Source organism: Gouania willdenowi, chromosome 22, assembly GCF_900634775.1.
Source record: "Gouania willdenowi chromosome 22, fGouWil2.1, whole genome shotgun sequence".
Taxonomy (NCBI): Eukaryota; Metazoa; Chordata; class Actinopteri; order Blenniiformes; family Gobiesocidae; genus Gouania; species Gouania willdenowi.
Window position 1 is genome coordinate 6,125,508 of NC_041065.1, and position 17,641 is coordinate 6,143,148.

Consider the following 17,641-nt stretch of genomic DNA (forward strand, 5'->3'; position numbering starts at 1 on the left):
CAATTTTCTGACAATTGAATCGCAGTACTTTTTTTAACCAGCAGAGGGCGCTATCCGGAAGTGTTGGCGGCGGGCGGTCTGCTAATACTTTCTTTCTGGCCGCCTTCTACTCTTAAATATGTTAATAAATGATTCATTTCCCCTTTAGCACCGAAAGAATATCTGTAATATTACTTGAATATCTGTAAAAGTCACGTTTTTCTATTAGCTCTGTCTGCTAACATAGCTTCTCTTATTCACTGCAAGATATCTGCATGCCAACCGACTACTGTGTTACCAGCGCCCTCTGCTGGTCCAAACAAAAATGACGTAAATCAGTGCAATGACGGTTTTTTTTTTTTTTTTAAAGTCCAATTGTTAAGGCACAAAATACATTTTCAGTTGCACTTTTAAAAGAAAAAGAACTATTATGCAGTTTTGCATTGTTTATTATAGAACCAGAATTTAAATTAATAGGCTTAATTTTCATTTGTATTATTCCTTAATTTATTTAATTCAAGATTTATTTTTTGTTCAATTGCATTGTTTTGAATAGTTTATCAAGGAATTCTTTTGACAATGAAAAACAAAAGGAAAATAGTACAGTATTTTCTAGTTTTTTTCCCAAAAAAAAATTTGTCTACAGTCCCATTTTGTAAATGAAAAAATCGTGAGAGAATCGTATCGTGAACCCAGTATCGTGAATCGAATCGTATCGGGAGTTGAGTGAATCGTTACATCCCTAGTCTCGGGCATAGTCTTTAGTTGTATGGCCTCGAGAGCGATTCATGCAGATGTAGTTGAAGACCTGTTGACTGAAGGTTTTCTCAAGACATATCAGCGGTGGACCGCCCTGAGGGGCCACTCCAGAAGGCTCTGGTCCAATCTCTACAGCTTCCTGGCAGATATCGACAAAGAAGGGGTCCAAAAGAGAGCGGCAGTGGCTGGGACTGACTGGTTGTGGGAGTTTAGCCCAGCAGACTCACCGCATCAAAATGGGGCAGCGGAAGCAGCTGTCCGCGTGTTCAAAAGGTTTTTGAGCAGCGTTGGTGAAGAAGGAAACCTGACCACGCTGGAGTTCCAAACCCTCCTTTACCTGGCTGCTAACCTTTCCAATGAGAGGCTGATCGGTGCCAGAGCTCAGGTTCAGGAAGAGATTGCGGACATTGTGACACCAAACTCTTTGCTGTTTGGTCGGGTGGGGCCCAGAGGTGACAATCACGGTTTCGATTTTCCTGCCTACCCCTTCAGTCGTCTGCGTGCAATCCAGGTGGAGGTGGATAAGTTCTGGAGACATAGGAGCCAGTTGGCATAGCCTCACCTGTTCGTTCGACAAAGGTGGCCCGCTGCGGCTAGGAATGTCTCAGTTGGAGACGTGGTCTGGGTGGCGGACCAAAACGCTCTCCAGGGTCGTTTCAGACTGGGCTGTGTTGAGGAGGCGTATCCAGATGATAAGGGAGTTGTCCGGGAAAGTGAAGACTTGTCATAGTCGTCCCCTCGGTCTGTCCCAGGCAATGATGGATAAGAAGTCATGCCCTACCACCATACTCCACAGGGATGCAATGAAGCTGGTGGTGTTACTGCCAGTGCCCAAGTGGGAGGTGTGTGGAGTTCTCCTAATTTTTATATGTTGGTGTATATTTTACATTTGTTTTAATTTATCACCAACCAAACCCCCTGTATTTATGTTGAGGAATTACTGCAATTTTCTCTCTTTTATTTGGGGCAGAATAATCTATAAAAATATAGAGTGTGATGTGTGTTACACACGTATGTGTTGCTGTTTTGACTGGTGAAGCTGAGCTGGTGAGTTAATTTGTAGATGTTAAACCTGTGTTAACTACCTTAAATGTTCATGTATGCAGTTTATACAGTCTATATTATGTCTGTGTTGTTATGTCGTTTCAGTTGATGACCTGGCTGGCAAACGACACGATTACTGTGCTAATAATAGTTAGCATTGCATGGAAATGAAACTGTTAAAAGACAGCAATCCAATGTCCGAGCTTGAGTGACACCAGTTAAACACACCCTTTACCGTGGGAGTTAGAGAATTAAAGGCAGTTAGTCCAATAAAATCGTACAGATAAGAACAAGAACAGCCTTCTCATACCTGCTCAATCACTGCAATTTTGGTGGATTGAGGTGGACTGTGAATGTAAAATCTGAAAATACATACAAAGAGCATGCTAGCATTAGGGCACTCTTCATTGGTTTCAAATAAGTATTCAAAACTTACAGCACACGGCATTCCCAGACAGTCTCCCATTCAAGTACTAACCATGCCCATCTCTGTTTAGCTTCCGAGATTTGACAAGATCGGTCTTGCTCAGAGCGGTATGGCCATAAGCAAGAGAAAGAAACAAGAAAGGCTTTCTCATACCTGCTCAATCACTGCACTTTTGGTGGATTGAGGGGGACTGTGAATGTAGAATCTAAGAACAAATTCATAGAGCATGCTCACATTAGGGCACTTTTCGTTGGTTTCAATTGTGTTCAAAACTTAACTTATTTTTTTTATTCTCTACATCTTTTCAATAATGTATGTTCAACCTGTGAAGATGGTATGTTTGTTTGTGTATAATGTTCATTAATAAAAAATAAATAGAAAAAAAAATTGCTTTCGCTATCACGCCAGGGGCACATCTATCCAGCCAGAGGCTTGTGTCCCGTCAGGGGCTTCCGCTCCGGGGCTGCCGCTGGATACTAATGTTAATTTTGGCTTATAAAAACAAAAGCCCAGTAGTTTGCAAATTGTGCAAGAAAGAGAGTTTGCCGATCACTGAACCTTTAGCAGCCTCTTCTACCACCTCAATGCTAACATGTAGCGGCTAGCACGGACACTCGGACAGTGCTAGCTGCTACATGCTAACACGCTGTGTTGCCAATACACACTGGACAAGATGACAGGGTTCAGAGCCAAAATTAATAAGTCTACAACTGACAAATGAACAAACTCACTGGATAAATGGGGGAGAAAAATCAACAAGTTCTGTGTAGTTACACAGACTGTGTTCAATAATTGTATTGCTCAGAAAAGTGTTGTTACTGTTTTTGATGCACTAACTTATAGCAATTCATATGGACCTGATGTTTTATTTCATTTTTAGTTTCTATTATTTGAAAATTGACAAATATACACAGCAATATTCTCCCCTCAGGGCTATAATCTTAAATATAGTAGAATTATTGTAAATAGTTACACCTGCATCTGTTCAAGTCTGTTATGAACAATGAATGATTTAATAAAACCACTTTGTTATGTATCAATCTTTTGATCTGCCACAATCATGTAATTAATTTAATTAAAAATATGAGGTTTAGTGCTTTTCTCATATTTTTAAGTGAGATTAAATAATACATTAATGAATTAAACGCTCAATTATTTTTCTTTTTAATCCCTTGACAACACTAATAACATGCATACTCTCTCAAACTGTTTCAGTATCATCTACATAAAATATTGAATTTGTTTGTTTTTTTTAAGGAAAAATATTTCTGTTATATTAAAACCAGAGTAAAAATCCTTTCTAAGGACAATATGTACTCTTTTTTTTAAAGGAAATCTAGTGATTCCTTCAATTACTACAGTTTTCTTTTATCTTTGCAGATTAAAATTAATCCTCATATTTTGTCTGAAAATTCTGTCTTACCTGTAGCAGCCATTCCTCACTCAGGTCTTTACATTTTAAGCTTTCAAACTTCACAAAAATAGTTTGTTTTACTTTTTCATTCAAAGATACTCAGAGAGCTTTTGCAACTTAATCACTTGCAGTGAGTGCAGCAACTGAAGTTCTGGATCTGTTTGAGTCTCTTTCATCTTGCTGCCATGGTAACCATTCACTTCAAGTAATGTCAGCAAACTGTTTCCTATATTGTGCATGTATACATTTAGTGTGGACAAAATAAGTTAATGCAATTAAATACTGTATTTGTATAGTATTTTCAAGTTCGTTTACTTTACTTGAGTATTATTATTGGGGGATTTTTTTATTTTTTTCCACATTTCTACTGATGGCCTTATTACTATTTGTTGTTGTTTTTTTTGTCACTGGCCACGTTTACATGCGAGATTCAATTCCTCTTTAATTCAGAATAAAAGTTAAATCCTATTTAAACTCACCTTGTAAACACTTTTTTCCTAATGCAAATTGTATTCCAAATTAATCTTAAATTGGTGGCTGGTTTATTCCAATTTCAAATCTGAATTAAATAATTCCTCACTTAATTCTGCTTTAATTTAATCCACTTATATACTGGAATTAACTAGTATTTTCAAGTATATGTACTTTATTTGAGTATTATTTTGGGGATAAGGGGTGGCTGCAGGTGGTTGGAGGAGATCTTTTTTTTTGATGACGAAACTATCTTTTTTGGGTTCATATAATTAGTATGTATATCTTTTATCTTTTAACTTGTAAAAATATTTATCTTTTTAACAATAACTATGAAATATGCTTTTAATCACATCACTAAGTTTAGCATATAATTCACTAAACGTGTACACAGCAGTAGCCCTAAACCTCAAAATGGCTGCTCTGTACCTAATACAGTTGTACAATAGCATCACTGTTATTTGGTAATAAACTCTAAATATCCACCTTTGGTAACAAATAAAACTCAGTAATTGTCCTATTGTATGAAAAACGTTTCATAGATGTCCTTAAATGTGATACTCAAGTGGTTCTTTGTACCAAAAACGGGTGTGGATTAGCCTTTTCCACATTGTAATTTCCCTGATGCTGCGTTCACACCAAACGCGTTTTTTGCGGCACACGCAAACATATTACATGCAAAGTCAATGGTTTAGACGTGCTGGGAGGCGAATTATTCAAACTATTCAAACATGGAGGAGAAGCTGGCGTAGAGGAGGATCGGCGAGGTGGTGGGACTAGCAGGTAAATCTTCTTTCTCTGTAGTTTTCATCTTTGAAAGTCGGCAATGAGTGAGGATGTGCAGCTGTCCGCTGTGTTATTTTACTGCCTTTTTTTCACTTGTGGTTCATTGAATTGAATTAGAATTTTATTTTGTCAGTCTTCATAAACAAAAAAAGTACAGAACAAACAACACTCAGTTGTTCAATTCTTGAGCCGAAAGGGTATAGGTTGAAGCAAAGCTTACTTCCCCATCACAACAAAACAAAACCAGGTTTTCTACATAATATCACACACACAAAATATTTAACTTATGTTACTATTTTGACAATATACATTCATTATAAATTCTGCACAATTTTTTTATATACAGTCTGTAAATGTATGTGTGTACATACGTACACACATACATGCACATAATATTAATATTATACTATTTCATCAATGAAATTTAGAGTGGCACTCTTTGCATGGTAGGAACCACATTGTAAAGTTAATGTAAATAGTTTGTTTAAAATCGAGGTATTATAATGTTAATGTAAATAGTTTTCTTTAAGAATTGTTGAGTAAAAACAGATTTTCAAGTTTACTTCTGCTTTCTTTGTAATTTTTACCAATGCATCTAAACATCTATGTGTACTCCAGATCAAGGTTATATATAATGTTCATAAAGGAATTTAGAGTTTCCTTTAGTCTCTGTGAGACCTTTAATGTCTTAACTGAATTTCAGAGGTGAGGTTTCATGGATTGTTTATATCTGGTTAAAAATGAAGATGACATATGTTTCTCCCCCCATTCTTACATATTTATTATACACATGTTAATGCAGTAGGAAGTATGCTCTATAGACGTATGTGGTTGGCTCTTAAAAGAGCCGTTTTGCGTGTGCTAGTGCACTATCACAGCCTGCTGTCTTGCCACGGTACAGCTCCCTCTGCGGAGAAGTATGCTGCAAAGATCTCTCGTCCAGAGAAGTTGGCGGCAACTCTCCCCAGTCCTGGCAGTGGCTCCACCTCAGCAGTCAGATTGTTCCCCCTGGCTGTGGTACATGTGTGTCGCAGGAAGTTGTGCAGAACACAGGTGGCCTTCACACATTTCTCTGCAGCATCTTCATTGACCTCCATGGCACGCCTGTACATTCTCCACTGAGAGGAGAGGATGCCAAAGGCGTCTTCCACCACCATACGAGCCCGGGACATACGGTAAATGAAAATCCTCCTCTCTCTTGGGATGTTGTGCCCAGGAAATGGCCTCATGATGCCTCATCAGCAACAAACATGTGTGGTTGTGGCCCATGGTGGTCTGCTCCTGGCAGTGTGTGGTCTGCAGGCAGGGGGAAGAGTGCTGGCCGGGAGGGCCTGACCAAACATGGAGTTGGTGAGGATCTCTCCATCACTTGTTCTCCCATAACCCCCGACATCAATCACCCTGAAACAATAATTTGCATCTACAACTGCAAGGAGAACTAAAGAATATGTTCTCTTGTAGTTGTAGAACATGGATCCTGACTTGGGGAGGGGGGAATAAAGGCCGCTGCACCATTGAATCCTTTTCTTTAGTTAAATAGGAAATCCCACACAAAACTTTAACATTTTAGAAGGTGCCGGGGAAAAGGAACCAGAGCAGTGGCTTTAAGTGATTCCACTGGGGATTGAATCCAGGACCTTCTGCGTGTTAAGCAGATATGATAACCGCTACATCATGAAATCAACACAGGTAAAAATGTCATAAATCCAATACTATGGTGTACAGGAGCCAGCAATGCCTTAAATTAAGTTAAAAGCAGCACCGACGGTTCCACATCACGTCTCATATGTGCTAAAGTGACTCCACTGGGGATTGAACCCAGGACCTCCTGCGTGTTAAGCAGATATGATAACTACTACATCATGGAATCAACGGAGGCCAGGAAGTCATAAATCCAATACTATGGTGTACAGGAGCCAGCAATGCCTTAAATTAAGTTAAAAGTAGCACTGACGGTTCCACATCACTTCTAATATGTGCTAAAGTCATTCCACTGGGGATTGAACCCAGGACCTTCTGTGTGTTAAGCAGATATGATCACCTCTACATCATGGAATCAACACAGCTAAGAAAGTCAGAAATCCAATACTATGGTGTACAGGAGCTAGGAATGCCTTAAATTATGTTAAAAGCAGCACTGACAGCTCCACATCACGTTGAGCACATGGTAAAGTGATTTTACAGGGGATCGAACCCTGGACCTTCTGCGTGTGAAGCAGACGTGATAACCGCTACACCATGGAATCCTCTTCATTAGTCAAATAGAAAATCCCACACAATGGTTTTCTGCAGTTACGACGTACCGAAATCAAGTTAGAATCGGCAGTGACCTTAACACCTTCTGCGTGTTAAGCAGATATGATAACCACTACATCATGGAATCAACGGAGGCCAGCAAGTCATAAATCCAATACTCTGGTGTACAGGAGCCAGCAATGCCTTAAATTAAGTAAAAAGTCGCACTGACTGTTCCACATCACGTCTCATATGTGCTAAAGTGCCTCCACTTAGGGATTGAACCCAGGACCTTCTGCGTGTTAACCAGATATGATGACCACTACATCATGGAATCAACGGAGGCCAGAAAGTCATAAATCCAATACTATGGTGTACAGGAGCCAGCAATGCCTTAAATTAAGTTAAAAATAGCACTGACGGTTCCACATCACGGCTATTATGGTAAAGTGATTCCACTGGGGATTGAAACAAGGACCTTCTATGTGATAAGCAGACATGATATCATTTTAGAAGGTACCAGGGAAAACAAATCAGAGAAGTAGCGTTAAATGATTCCACTAGGGATCGAACCCAGGACCTTCTGCGTGTAAAGCAGATATGATAACCACTACATCATGGAATCAACGGAGGCCAGAAAGTCATAAATCCAATACTATGGTGTACAGGAGCCAGCAATGCCTTAAATTAAGTTAAAAGCAGCACCGACGGTTCCACATCGCGTCTAATATGTGCTAAAGGGATTTCACTGGGGATTGAAACAAGGACTTTCTATGTGTTACGCAGACATGGTAACATTTTAGAAGGTGCCAGGGAAAACAAACCAGAGCAGTAGCTTTAAATGATTCCACTGGGGATCGAACCCAGGACCTTCTGCGTGTAAAGCAGATATGATAACCACTACATCATGGAATCTACGCAGGTGAGAAAGTCATAAATTCAATACTATGGTGTACAGGAGCCAACAATGTCTTAAATTAAGTTAAAAGCAGCTCCACATCACATCGAGCACATGGTAAAGCGATTCCACAGGGGGTCGAACCCTGGACCTTCTGCGTGTGAAGCAGACGTGATAACTGCTACACCATGGAATCCTCTTCATTAGTCAAATAGGAAATCGCACACAATGGTTTTCTGCAGTTACGACGTACCGAAATCAAGTTAGAATCGGCAGTGACCTTCCAAAGGAAAGATGGCTTTATGTTTAGCCTTTTAAAACTGTACCACATTGGTTCTGCTTAAACTAATGTCATTTGGGTAGCTTTCTTTGAAATTATTTAGGGTCTGATTAGGTCTGATTACATGGTTTGGCCAGGGCGTAGCCTCAGGTGTCAACATTTTACCCAGAAATATTTAAGTAACTCAAAATAGATCATCTGATTCCACTGGGGATTGAAACAAGGACCTTCTACGTGTTAAGCAGTCAAAAAGTCAAAAATCCAATACTATGGTGAACAGGCAATGTCTGAAATTAAGTAAAAAGTAGCACTGATGTTTCAACATCACATCTAATATGTGCTAAAGTGATTCCACAGGGGGTCGAACCCTGGACCTTCTGCGTGTTAAGCAGGTATGATAACCACTACACCATGGAATCAACGGAGTCCAGAAAGTCATAAATCCAATACTATGGTGTACAGGAGCCAGCAATGCCTTAAATTAAGTAAAAAGTCGCACTGACTGTTCCACATCACGTCTCATATGTGCTAAAGTGCCTCCACTGGGGGATTGGACCCAGCACCTTCTGCGTGTTAAGCAGATATGATGACCACTACATCATGGAATCAACGGAGGCCAAAAAGTCATAAATCCAATACTATGGTGTACAGGAGCCAGCAATGCCTTAAATTAAGTTAAAAGTAGCACTGACGGTTCCACATCACGTCTAATATGTGCTAAAGTGATTCCACTGGGGATTGAACCCAGGACCTTCTGTGTGTTAAGCAGATATGATCACCTCTACATCATGGAATCTACACAGGTGAGAAAGTCAGAAATCCAATACTATGGTGTACAGGAGCTAGCAATGCCTTAAATTAAGTTAACAGTAGCACTGACTTCTCCACATCACGTCGAGTACATGGTAAAGTGATTCCACTGGGGATTGAAACAAGGACCTTCTATGTGAAAAGCAGACATGATATCATTTTAGAAGGTACCGGGGAAAACGAATCAGAGAAGTGGCTTTAAGTGATTCCACTGGGGATCGATCCCAGGACCTTCTACATGTAAAGCAGATATGATAACCACTACATCATGGAATCAACGCAGGTGAGAAAGTTATAAATCCAATACTATGGTGAACAGGAGCCAGCAATGCCTTAAATTAAATTAAAAGCAGCACTGACAGCTCCACATCACGTCGAACACATGGTAAAGTGATTCCACAGGGGGTCGAACCCTGGACCTTCTGCGTGTGAAGCAGACGTGATAACCGCTACACGATGGAATCCTCTTCATTAGTCAAATAGGAAATCCCACACAATGGTTTCCTGCAGTTACGACGTACCGAAATCAAGTTAGAATCGGCAGTGACCTTCCAAAGGAAAGATGGCTTTATGTTTAGCCTTTTAAAACTGTACCACATTGGTTCTGCTTAAACTAATGTCATTTGGGTAGCTTTCTTTGAAATTATTTAGGGTCTGATTAGGTCTGATTACATGGTTTGGCCAGGGCGTAGCCTCAGGTGTCAACATTTTACCCAGAAATATTTAAGTAACTCAAAATAGATCATCTGATTCCACTGGGGATTGAAACAAGGACCTTCTACGTGTTAAGCAGTCAAAAAGTCAAAAATCCAATACTATGGTGAACAGGCAATGTCTGAAATTAAGTAAAAAGTAGCACTGATGTTTCAACATCACATCTAATATGTGCTAAAGTGATTCCACAGGGGGTCGAACCCTGGACCTTCTGCGTGTTAAGCAGGTATGATAACCACTACACCATGGAATCAACGGAGTCCAGAAAGTCATAAATCCAATACTATGGTGTACAGGAGCCAGCAATGCCTTAAATTAAGTAAAAAGTCGCACTGACTGTTCCACATCACGTCTCATATGTGCTAAAGTGCCTCCACTGGGGGATTGGACCCAGCACCTTCTGCGTGTTAAGCAGATATGATGACCACTACATCATGGAATCAACGGAGGCCAAAAAGTCATAAATCCAATACTATGGTGTACAGGAGCCAGCAATGCCTTAAATTAAGTTAAAAGTAGCACTGACGGTTCCACATCACGTCTAATATGTGCTAAAGTGATTCCACTGGGGATTGAACCCAGGACCTTCTGTGTGTTAAGCAGATATGATCACCTCTACATCATGGAATCTACACAGGTGAGAAAGTCAGAAATCCAATACTATGGTGTACAGGAGCTAGCAATGCCTTAAATTAAGTTAACAGTAGCACTGACTTCTCCACATCACGTCGAGTACATGGTAAAGTGATTCCACTGGGGATTGAAACAAGGACCTTCTATGTGAAAAGCAGACATGATATCATTTTAGAAGGTACCGGGGAAAACGAATCAGAGAAGTGGCTTTAAGTGATTCCACTGGGGATCGATCCCAGGACCTTCTACATGTAAAGCAGATATGATAACCACTACATCATGGAATCAACGCAGGTGAGAAAGTTATAAATCCAATACTATGGTGAACAGGAGCCAGCAATGCCTTAAATTAAATTAAAAGCAGCACTGACAGCTCCACATCACGTCGAACACATGGTAAAGTGATTCCACAGGGGGTCGAACCCTGGACCTTCTGCGTGTGAAGCAGACGTGATAACCGCTACACGATGGAATCCTCTTCATTAGTCAAATAGGAAATCCCACACAATGGTTTCCTGCAGTTACGACGTACCGAAATCAAGTTAGAATCGGCAGTGACCTTCCAAAGGAAAGATGGCTTTATGTTTAGCCTTTTAAAACTGTACCACATTGGTTCTGCCTAAACTAATGTCATTTGGGTAGCTTTCTTTGAAATTATTTAGGGTCTGATTAGGTCTGATTACATGGTTTGGCCAGGGCGTGGCCTCAGGTGTCAACATTTTACCCAGAAATATTTAAGTAACTCAAAATAGATCATCTGATTCCACTGGGGATTGAAACAAGGACCTTCTACGTGTTAAGCAGTCAAAAAGTCAAAAATCCAATACTATGGTGAACAGGCAATGTCTGAAATTAAGTAAAAAGTAGCACTGACGGTTCAACATCAAATCTAATATGTGCTAAAGTGATTCCACAGGGGGTCGAACCCTGGACCTTCTGCGTGTTAAGCATTTATGATAACCACTACATCATGGAATCAACTGAGGCCAGAAAGTCATAAATCCAATACTATGGTGTACAGGAGCCAGCAATGCCTTAAATTAAGTAAAAAGTCGCACTGACTTTTCCACGTCACATCTCATATGTGCTGAAGTGCCTCCACTGGGGGATTGAACCCAGCACCTTCTGCGTGTTAAGCAGATATGATGACCACTACATCATGGAATCAACGGAGGCCAGAAAGTCATAAATCCAATACTATGGTGTACAGGAGCCAGCAATGCCTTAAATTAAGTTAACAGTAGCACTGACTTCTCCACATCACGTCGAGTACATGGTAAAGTGATTCCACTGGGGATTGAAACAAGGACCTTCTATGTGAAAAGCAGACATGATATCATTTTAGAAGGTACCGGGGAAAACGAATCAGAGAAGTGGCTTTAAGTGAGTCCACTGGGGATCGAACCCAGGACCTTCTACATGTAAAGCAGATATGATAACCACTACATACACTTCTTGCTTCTCTCGACGAGGTCAGTCGCACTCTCTGTTTCTCCCTCCCTTCCGTCTTATCTCTCTCCTAGCTGCTGCTTTGTCAGGTCTTGTGAAACTAACAACAGCCTCTCTCTGCAACTCATCCAAAACCGGAATAATGGAATTAATTAGTTGGTCTCTCACTGCTATCGATCAGATTTTTTCGACGCAAAGAACCAGCGGTGGTGACCCCGCATGTCCAAGCGGGACGTTTGCGGCTGGATACACACTTGACCCTTGGAACAAGTGGCGAGTTGTGTGTCTGTCCATCCTTTCCGTGGAAGACGTGGAGGACATCTACATGATTGGAATAATGATAGTAGGCATGCTGCTGATCGGAGCTGGTGGCTTCCTAATCTATCGAAAAGTCCGTACTACGCTGGCGACTGTTTTGGAAAAGCTGCCAGTGATTTCTGAAGGATGTAGCAGGGCTCTGAACACTCAGACTCATGTGTTGATCGATATCAAAAGCAAGCAAGAGCTGCTTTTGGATCGTCTACGCGTTATGGATAACAACTGGGAGAAGTTCGAGACCCGGCTTGGAAGTGGAAACTAGGCCACTCATTGGATTACAGCAGAGAGACCCAGGACAGAAGGCTATTGGAAATTAACATAGCCTGTATCAAATCACATTGCTTATCTCCCTTTCGGCTCCCCAGCTGCCAAGGCTAAAGCCAAGGTTGTCTCAACTCTTATCACCAGGAAGTTTCTGCAGACGGCGGCTCTTACCCCCCACTCCCTCCCCCCGCTCCTTCCCTACATTCCTCCTGGAACTGTTGATGCTCTACTTTTCCACACGTCATCTGGTTGTCAGTAACGCAGCTACAGGTCTTCAACTTCAAATGCCTCGTCGGCCATCTTTCCCCACCTCCCATCCGCAGCTGCATGGAGGCGTGGTTGCAGCGCCGACTGGCAGCACGCCCATGTCCCCAAACGGCTGGACTCCTGTTGTTCTTCCCACCTGACCCCCTCCCCCAGCCAACCTCCCACCCAACCCTTCCTACATGCCTTGTCTCGAGTTGTTTGACTGTGTCATGCTTACATTTATGTTTGCAGAGGCGGTTTTTTTCCTGGTTTCACACTGCTTTCTCTGTTTAGGGAAATCAGTTTCAAACTGGCAGTTTTTTTCCCCTCACCCCTCCTCTCCTCCTGTTATTGATCCCTTTTTTTCACCTAAATATGTGGGCGCCGCAAATGGCTGCTCCGGTGTGTTGATGTGTCTCCTTTCACTGCAACTACCTAGTCAAATTCCTCGTATTGTTCTAAACTGTACCTGGTCAATAAAGCTCTTCTGATTCTGATTCTGATCATGGAATCAACGCAGGTGAGAAAGTCATAAATCCAATAGTATGGTGAACAGGAGCCAGCAATGCCTTAAATTAAGTTAAAAGCAGCACTGACAGCTCCACATCACGTCAAGCACATGGTTAAGTGATTCCACAGGGGGTCGACCCCTGGACCTTCTGCGTGTGAAGCAGACGTGATAACCGCTACACCATGGAATCCTCTTCATTAGTCAAATAGGAAATCCCACACAATGGTTTCCTACAGTTACGACGTACCGAAATCAAGTTAGAATCGGCAGTGACCTTCCAAAGGAAAGATGGCTTTATGTTTAGCCTTTTAAAACTGTACCACATTGGTTCTGCTTAAACTAATGTCATTTGGGTAGCTTTCTTTGAAATTATTTAGGGTCTGATGAGGTCTGATTACATGGTTTGGCCAGGGCGTGGCCTCAGGTGTCAACATTTTACCCAGAAATATTTAAGTAACTCAAAATAGATCATCTGATTCCACTGGGGATTGAAACAAGGACCTTCTACGTGTTAAGCAGTCAAAAAGTCAAAAATCCAATACTATGGTGAACAGGCAATGTCTGAAATTAAGTAAAAAGTAGCACTGACGGTTCAACATCACATCTAATATGTGCTAAAGTGATTCCACAGGGGGTCGAACCCTGGACCATCTGCGTGTTAAGCAGATATGATAACCACTACACCATGGAATCAACGGAGGCCAGAAAGTCATAAATCCAATACTATGGTGTACAGGAGCCAGCAATGCCTTAAATTAAGTAAAAAGTCGCACTGACTGTTCCACATCACCTCTCATATGTGCTAAAGTGATTCCACTGGGGATTGAACCCAGGACCTTCTGTGTGTTAAGCAGATATGATCACCTCTACATCATGGAATCAACGGAGGCCAGAAAGTCAGAAATCCAATACTATGGTGTACAGGAGCTAGCAATGCCTTAAATTAAGTTAACAGAAGCACTGACTTCTCCACATCACGTCGAGTACATGGTAAAGTGATTCCACTGGGGATTGAAACAAGGACCTTCTATGTGATAAGCAGAGATGATATCATTTTAGAAGGTACCGGGGAAAACGAATCAGAGAAGTGGCTTTAAGTGATTCCACTGGGGATCGAACCCAGGACCTTCTACATGTAAAGCAGATATGACAACCACTACATCATGGAATCAACACAGGTGAGAAAGTCATAAATCCAATACTATGGTGAACAGGAGCCAGCAATGCCTTAAATTAAGTTAAAAGCAGCACTGACAGCTCCACATCACGTCAAGCACATGGTAAAGTGATTCCACAGGGGGTCGAACCCTGGACCTTCTACGTGTGAAGCAGACGTGATAACCGCTACACCATGGAATCCTCTTCATTAGTCAAATAGGAAATCCCACACAATGGTTTCCTGCAGTTACGACGTACCGAAATCAAGTTAGAATCGGCAGTGACCTTCCAAAGGAAAGATGGCTTTATGTTTAGCCTTTTAAAACTGTACCACATTGGTTCTGCTTAAACTAATGTCATTTGGGTAGCTTTCTTTGAAATTATTTAGTGTCTGATTACATGGTTTGGCCAGGGCGTGGCCTCAGGTGTCAACATTTTACCCAGAAATTGTTAAAAACTCAAAATAGATCATCTGATTCCACTGGGGATTGAAACAAGGACCTTCTACGTGTTAAGCAGTCAAAAAGTCAAAAATCCAATACTATGGTGTATAGGCAATGTCTCAAATTAAGTAAAAAGTAGCACTGACGGTTCAACATCACATCTAATATGTGCTAAAGTGATTCCACAGGGGGTCGAACCCTGGACCTTCTGCGTGTTAAGCAGATATGATAACCACTACATCATGGAATCAACGGAGGCCAGAAAGTCATAATTCCAATACTATGGTGTACAGGAGCCAGCAATGCCTTAAATTAAGTTAAAAGTAGCACTGACGGTTCCACATCACGTCTATTATGGTAAAGTGATTCCACTGGGGATTGAAACAAGGACCTTCTATGTGATAAGCAGACATGATATCATTTTAGAAGGTACCGGGGAAAACGAATCAGAGAAGTGGCTTTAAGTGATTCCACTGGGGATCGAACCCAGGACCTTCTGCGTGTGAAGAAGATATGACAACCACTACATCATGGAACCAACGCAGGTGAGAAAGTCATAAATCCAATACTATGGTGTACAGGATCCAGCAATGCCTTAAATTAAGTTAAAAGTAGCACTGACGGTTCCACATCACATCTAATATGTGCTAAAATGATTCCACTGGGGATTGAACCCAGGACCTTCTGTGTATTAAGCAGATATGATCACCTCTACATCATGGAATCAACACAGGTGAGAAAGTCAGAAATCCAATACTATGGTGTACAGGAGCTAGGAATGCCTTAAATTAAGTTAAAAGTAGCACTGACTTTTCCACATCACGTCGAGTACATGGTAAAGTGATTCCACTAGGGATTGAAACAAGGACCTTCTTCGTGTTAAGCAGTCAAAAAGTCAAAAATCCAATACTATGGTGTACAGGCAATGTCTGAAATTAAGTAAAAAGTAGCACTGACGGTTCAACATCACATATAATATGTGCTAAAATGATTCCACAGGGGGTCGAACCCTGGACCTTCTGCGTGTTAAGCAGATATGATAACCACTACATCATGGAACCAACGCAGGTGAGAAAGTCATAAATCCAATACTATGGTGTACAGGATCCAGCAATGCCTTAAATTAAGTTAAAAGCAGCACTGACAGCTCCACATCACGTCAAGCACATGGCAAAGCGATTCCACAGGGGGTCGAACCCTGGACCTTCTACGTGTGAAGCAGACGTGATAACCGCTAGACCATGGAGTCCTCTTCATTAGTCAAACAGGAAATCCCACACAATGGTTTTCTGCAGTTACGACGTACCGAAATCAAGTTAGAATTGGCAGTGACCTTCCAAAGGAAAGATGGCTTTATGTTTAGCCTTTTAAAACTGTACCACATTGGTTATGCTTAAACTAATGTCATTTGGGTAGCTTTCTTTGAAATTATTTAGGGTCTGATTACATGGTTTGGCCAGGGCGTGGCCTCAGGTGTCAACATTTTACCCAGAAATATTTAAGTAACTCAAAACAGATCATCTGATTCCACTGGGGATTGAAACAAGGACCTTCTACGTGTTAAGCAGTCAAAAAGTCAAAAATCCAATACTATGGGCAATGTCTTAAATTAAGTAAAAAGTAGCACTGACGGTTCAACATCACATCTAATATGTGCTAAAGTGATTCCACAGGGGGTCGAACCCTGGACCTTCTGCGTGTTAAGCAGATATGATAACCACTACATCATGGAATCAACGGAGGCCAGAAAGTCATAAATCCAATACTATGGTGTACAGGAGCCAGCAATGCCTTAAATTAAGTAAAAAGGCGCACTGACTGTTCCACATCACGTCTCTTATGTGCTAAAGTGCCTCCACTGGGGGATTGAACCCAGGACCTTCTGCGTGTTAACCAGATATGATGACCACTACATCATGGAATCAACGGAGGCCAGAAAGTCATAAATCCAATACTATGGTGTACAGGAGCCAGCAATGCCTTAAATTAAGTTAAAAATAGCACTGACTTCTCCACATCACGTCGAGTACATGGTAAAGTGATTCCACTGGGGATTGAAACAAGGACCTTCTATGTGAAAAGCAGACATGATATCATTTTAGAAGGTACCGGGGAAAACGAATCAGAGAAGTGGCTTTAAGTGATTCCACTGGGGATCAAACCCGGGACCTTCTGCGTGTGAAGCAGATATGACAACCACTACATCATGGAATCAATGCAGGTGAGAAAGTCATAAATCCAATACTATGGTGTACAGGATCCAGCAATGCCTTAAAGAGCTCCACATCACGTCGAGCACATGGTAAAGTGATTCCACAGGGGGTCGAACCCTGGACCTTCTGCGTGTGAAGCAGACGTGATAACCGCTACACCATGGAATCCTCTTCATTACTCAAATAGGAAATCCCACACAATGGTTTCCTGCAGTTACGACGTACCGAAATCAAGTTAGAATCGGCAGTGACCTTCCAAAGGAAAGATGGCTTTATGTTTAGCCTTTTAAAACTGTACCACATTGGTTCTGCTTAAACTAATGTCATTTGGGTAGCTTTCTTTGAAATTATTTAGGGTCTGATTAGGTCTGATTACATGGTTTGGCCAGGGCGTGGCCTCAGGTGTTAACATTTTACCCAGAAATATTTAAGTAACTCAAAATAGATCATGTGATTCCACTGGGGATTGAAACAAGGACCTTCTTCGTGTTAAGCAGTCAAAAAGTCAAAAATCCAATACTATGGTGTACAGGCAATGTCTGAAATTAAGTAAAAAGTAGCACTGACGGCTCAACATCACATATAATAT

General features: G+C 41.3%; 27 non-coding genes and 1 pseudogene across 27 annotated transcripts; all 28 read right to left on the reverse strand.

Moving 5' to 3' along the window:
- Nucleotides 1-2,211: 2,211 nt before the first annotated feature.
- On the reverse strand, nt 2,212-2,330 carry LOC114456967 (uncharacterized; annotated as a pseudogene).
- A 4,159-nt stretch (nt 2,331-6,489) lies between these two features.
- trnav-aac (transfer RNA valine (anticodon AAC)) lies at nt 6,490-6,562 on the reverse strand. Its single transcript has one exon. It is a non-coding gene; the product is annotated as a tRNA-Val (tRNA).
- Nucleotides 6,563-6,677: 115 nt separating this feature from the next.
- trnav-aac (transfer RNA valine (anticodon AAC)) lies at nt 6,678-6,750 on the reverse strand. The gene has a single exon. It is a non-coding gene; the product is annotated as a tRNA-Val (tRNA).
- A 303-nt stretch (nt 6,751-7,053) lies between these two features.
- On the reverse strand, nt 7,054-7,126 carry trnav-cac (transfer RNA valine (anticodon CAC)). Its single transcript has one exon. It is a non-coding gene; the product is annotated as a tRNA-Val (tRNA).
- Nucleotides 7,127-7,667: 541 nt separating this feature from the next.
- Nucleotides 7,668-7,740, reverse strand: trnav-uac (transfer RNA valine (anticodon UAC)). Its single transcript has one exon. It is a non-coding gene; the product is annotated as a tRNA-Val (tRNA).
- A 217-nt stretch (nt 7,741-7,957) lies between these two features.
- Nucleotides 7,958-8,030, reverse strand: trnav-uac (transfer RNA valine (anticodon UAC)). Its single transcript has one exon. It is a non-coding gene; the product is annotated as a tRNA-Val (tRNA).
- Nucleotides 8,031-8,136: 106 nt separating this feature from the next.
- trnav-cac (transfer RNA valine (anticodon CAC)) lies at nt 8,137-8,209 on the reverse strand. Its single transcript has one exon. It is a non-coding gene; the product is annotated as a tRNA-Val (tRNA).
- Nucleotides 8,210-8,639: 430 nt separating this feature from the next.
- On the reverse strand, nt 8,640-8,712 carry trnav-aac (transfer RNA valine (anticodon AAC)). Its single transcript has one exon. It is a non-coding gene; the product is annotated as a tRNA-Val (tRNA).
- Nucleotides 8,713-9,016: 304 nt separating this feature from the next.
- On the reverse strand, nt 9,017-9,089 carry trnav-aac (transfer RNA valine (anticodon AAC)). The gene has a single exon. It is a non-coding gene; the product is annotated as a tRNA-Val (tRNA).
- A 217-nt stretch (nt 9,090-9,306) lies between these two features.
- trnav-uac (transfer RNA valine (anticodon UAC)) lies at nt 9,307-9,379 on the reverse strand. The gene has a single exon. It is a non-coding gene; the product is annotated as a tRNA-Val (tRNA).
- Nucleotides 9,380-9,494: 115 nt separating this feature from the next.
- Nucleotides 9,495-9,567, reverse strand: trnav-cac (transfer RNA valine (anticodon CAC)). Its single transcript has one exon. It is a non-coding gene; the product is annotated as a tRNA-Val (tRNA).
- Nucleotides 9,568-9,997: 430 nt separating this feature from the next.
- Nucleotides 9,998-10,070, reverse strand: trnav-aac (transfer RNA valine (anticodon AAC)). Its single transcript has one exon. It is a non-coding gene; the product is annotated as a tRNA-Val (tRNA).
- Nucleotides 10,071-10,374: 304 nt separating this feature from the next.
- trnav-aac (transfer RNA valine (anticodon AAC)) lies at nt 10,375-10,447 on the reverse strand. Its single transcript has one exon. It is a non-coding gene; the product is annotated as a tRNA-Val (tRNA).
- A 217-nt stretch (nt 10,448-10,664) lies between these two features.
- Nucleotides 10,665-10,737, reverse strand: trnav-uac (transfer RNA valine (anticodon UAC)). The gene has a single exon. It is a non-coding gene; the product is annotated as a tRNA-Val (tRNA).
- A 115-nt stretch (nt 10,738-10,852) lies between these two features.
- Nucleotides 10,853-10,925, reverse strand: trnav-cac (transfer RNA valine (anticodon CAC)). Its single transcript has one exon. It is a non-coding gene; the product is annotated as a tRNA-Val (tRNA).
- A 430-nt stretch (nt 10,926-11,355) lies between these two features.
- On the reverse strand, nt 11,356-11,428 carry trnav-aac (transfer RNA valine (anticodon AAC)). Its single transcript has one exon. It is a non-coding gene; the product is annotated as a tRNA-Val (tRNA).
- Nucleotides 11,429-13,355: 1,927 nt separating this feature from the next.
- Nucleotides 13,356-13,428, reverse strand: trnav-cac (transfer RNA valine (anticodon CAC)). The gene has a single exon. It is a non-coding gene; the product is annotated as a tRNA-Val (tRNA).
- A 430-nt stretch (nt 13,429-13,858) lies between these two features.
- Nucleotides 13,859-13,931, reverse strand: trnav-aac (transfer RNA valine (anticodon AAC)). Its single transcript has one exon. It is a non-coding gene; the product is annotated as a tRNA-Val (tRNA).
- A 115-nt stretch (nt 13,932-14,046) lies between these two features.
- On the reverse strand, nt 14,047-14,119 carry trnav-aac (transfer RNA valine (anticodon AAC)). Its single transcript has one exon. It is a non-coding gene; the product is annotated as a tRNA-Val (tRNA).
- Nucleotides 14,120-14,336: 217 nt separating this feature from the next.
- trnav-uac (transfer RNA valine (anticodon UAC)) lies at nt 14,337-14,409 on the reverse strand. The gene has a single exon. It is a non-coding gene; the product is annotated as a tRNA-Val (tRNA).
- Nucleotides 14,410-14,524: 115 nt separating this feature from the next.
- Nucleotides 14,525-14,597, reverse strand: trnav-cac (transfer RNA valine (anticodon CAC)). The gene has a single exon. It is a non-coding gene; the product is annotated as a tRNA-Val (tRNA).
- A 419-nt stretch (nt 14,598-15,016) lies between these two features.
- Nucleotides 15,017-15,089, reverse strand: trnav-aac (transfer RNA valine (anticodon AAC)). The gene has a single exon. It is a non-coding gene; the product is annotated as a tRNA-Val (tRNA).
- A 215-nt stretch (nt 15,090-15,304) lies between these two features.
- On the reverse strand, nt 15,305-15,377 carry trnav-cac (transfer RNA valine (anticodon CAC)). Its single transcript has one exon. It is a non-coding gene; the product is annotated as a tRNA-Val (tRNA).
- Nucleotides 15,378-15,827: 450 nt separating this feature from the next.
- trnav-aac (transfer RNA valine (anticodon AAC)) lies at nt 15,828-15,900 on the reverse strand. The gene has a single exon. It is a non-coding gene; the product is annotated as a tRNA-Val (tRNA).
- Nucleotides 15,901-16,015: 115 nt separating this feature from the next.
- trnav-cac (transfer RNA valine (anticodon CAC)) lies at nt 16,016-16,088 on the reverse strand. The gene has a single exon. It is a non-coding gene; the product is annotated as a tRNA-Val (tRNA).
- Nucleotides 16,089-16,501: 413 nt separating this feature from the next.
- trnav-aac (transfer RNA valine (anticodon AAC)) lies at nt 16,502-16,574 on the reverse strand. The gene has a single exon. It is a non-coding gene; the product is annotated as a tRNA-Val (tRNA).
- Nucleotides 16,575-16,980: 406 nt separating this feature from the next.
- trnav-cac (transfer RNA valine (anticodon CAC)) lies at nt 16,981-17,053 on the reverse strand. Its single transcript has one exon. It is a non-coding gene; the product is annotated as a tRNA-Val (tRNA).
- A 94-nt stretch (nt 17,054-17,147) lies between these two features.
- On the reverse strand, nt 17,148-17,220 carry trnav-cac (transfer RNA valine (anticodon CAC)). The gene has a single exon. It is a non-coding gene; the product is annotated as a tRNA-Val (tRNA).
- Nucleotides 17,221-17,641: the final 421 nt, after the last annotated feature.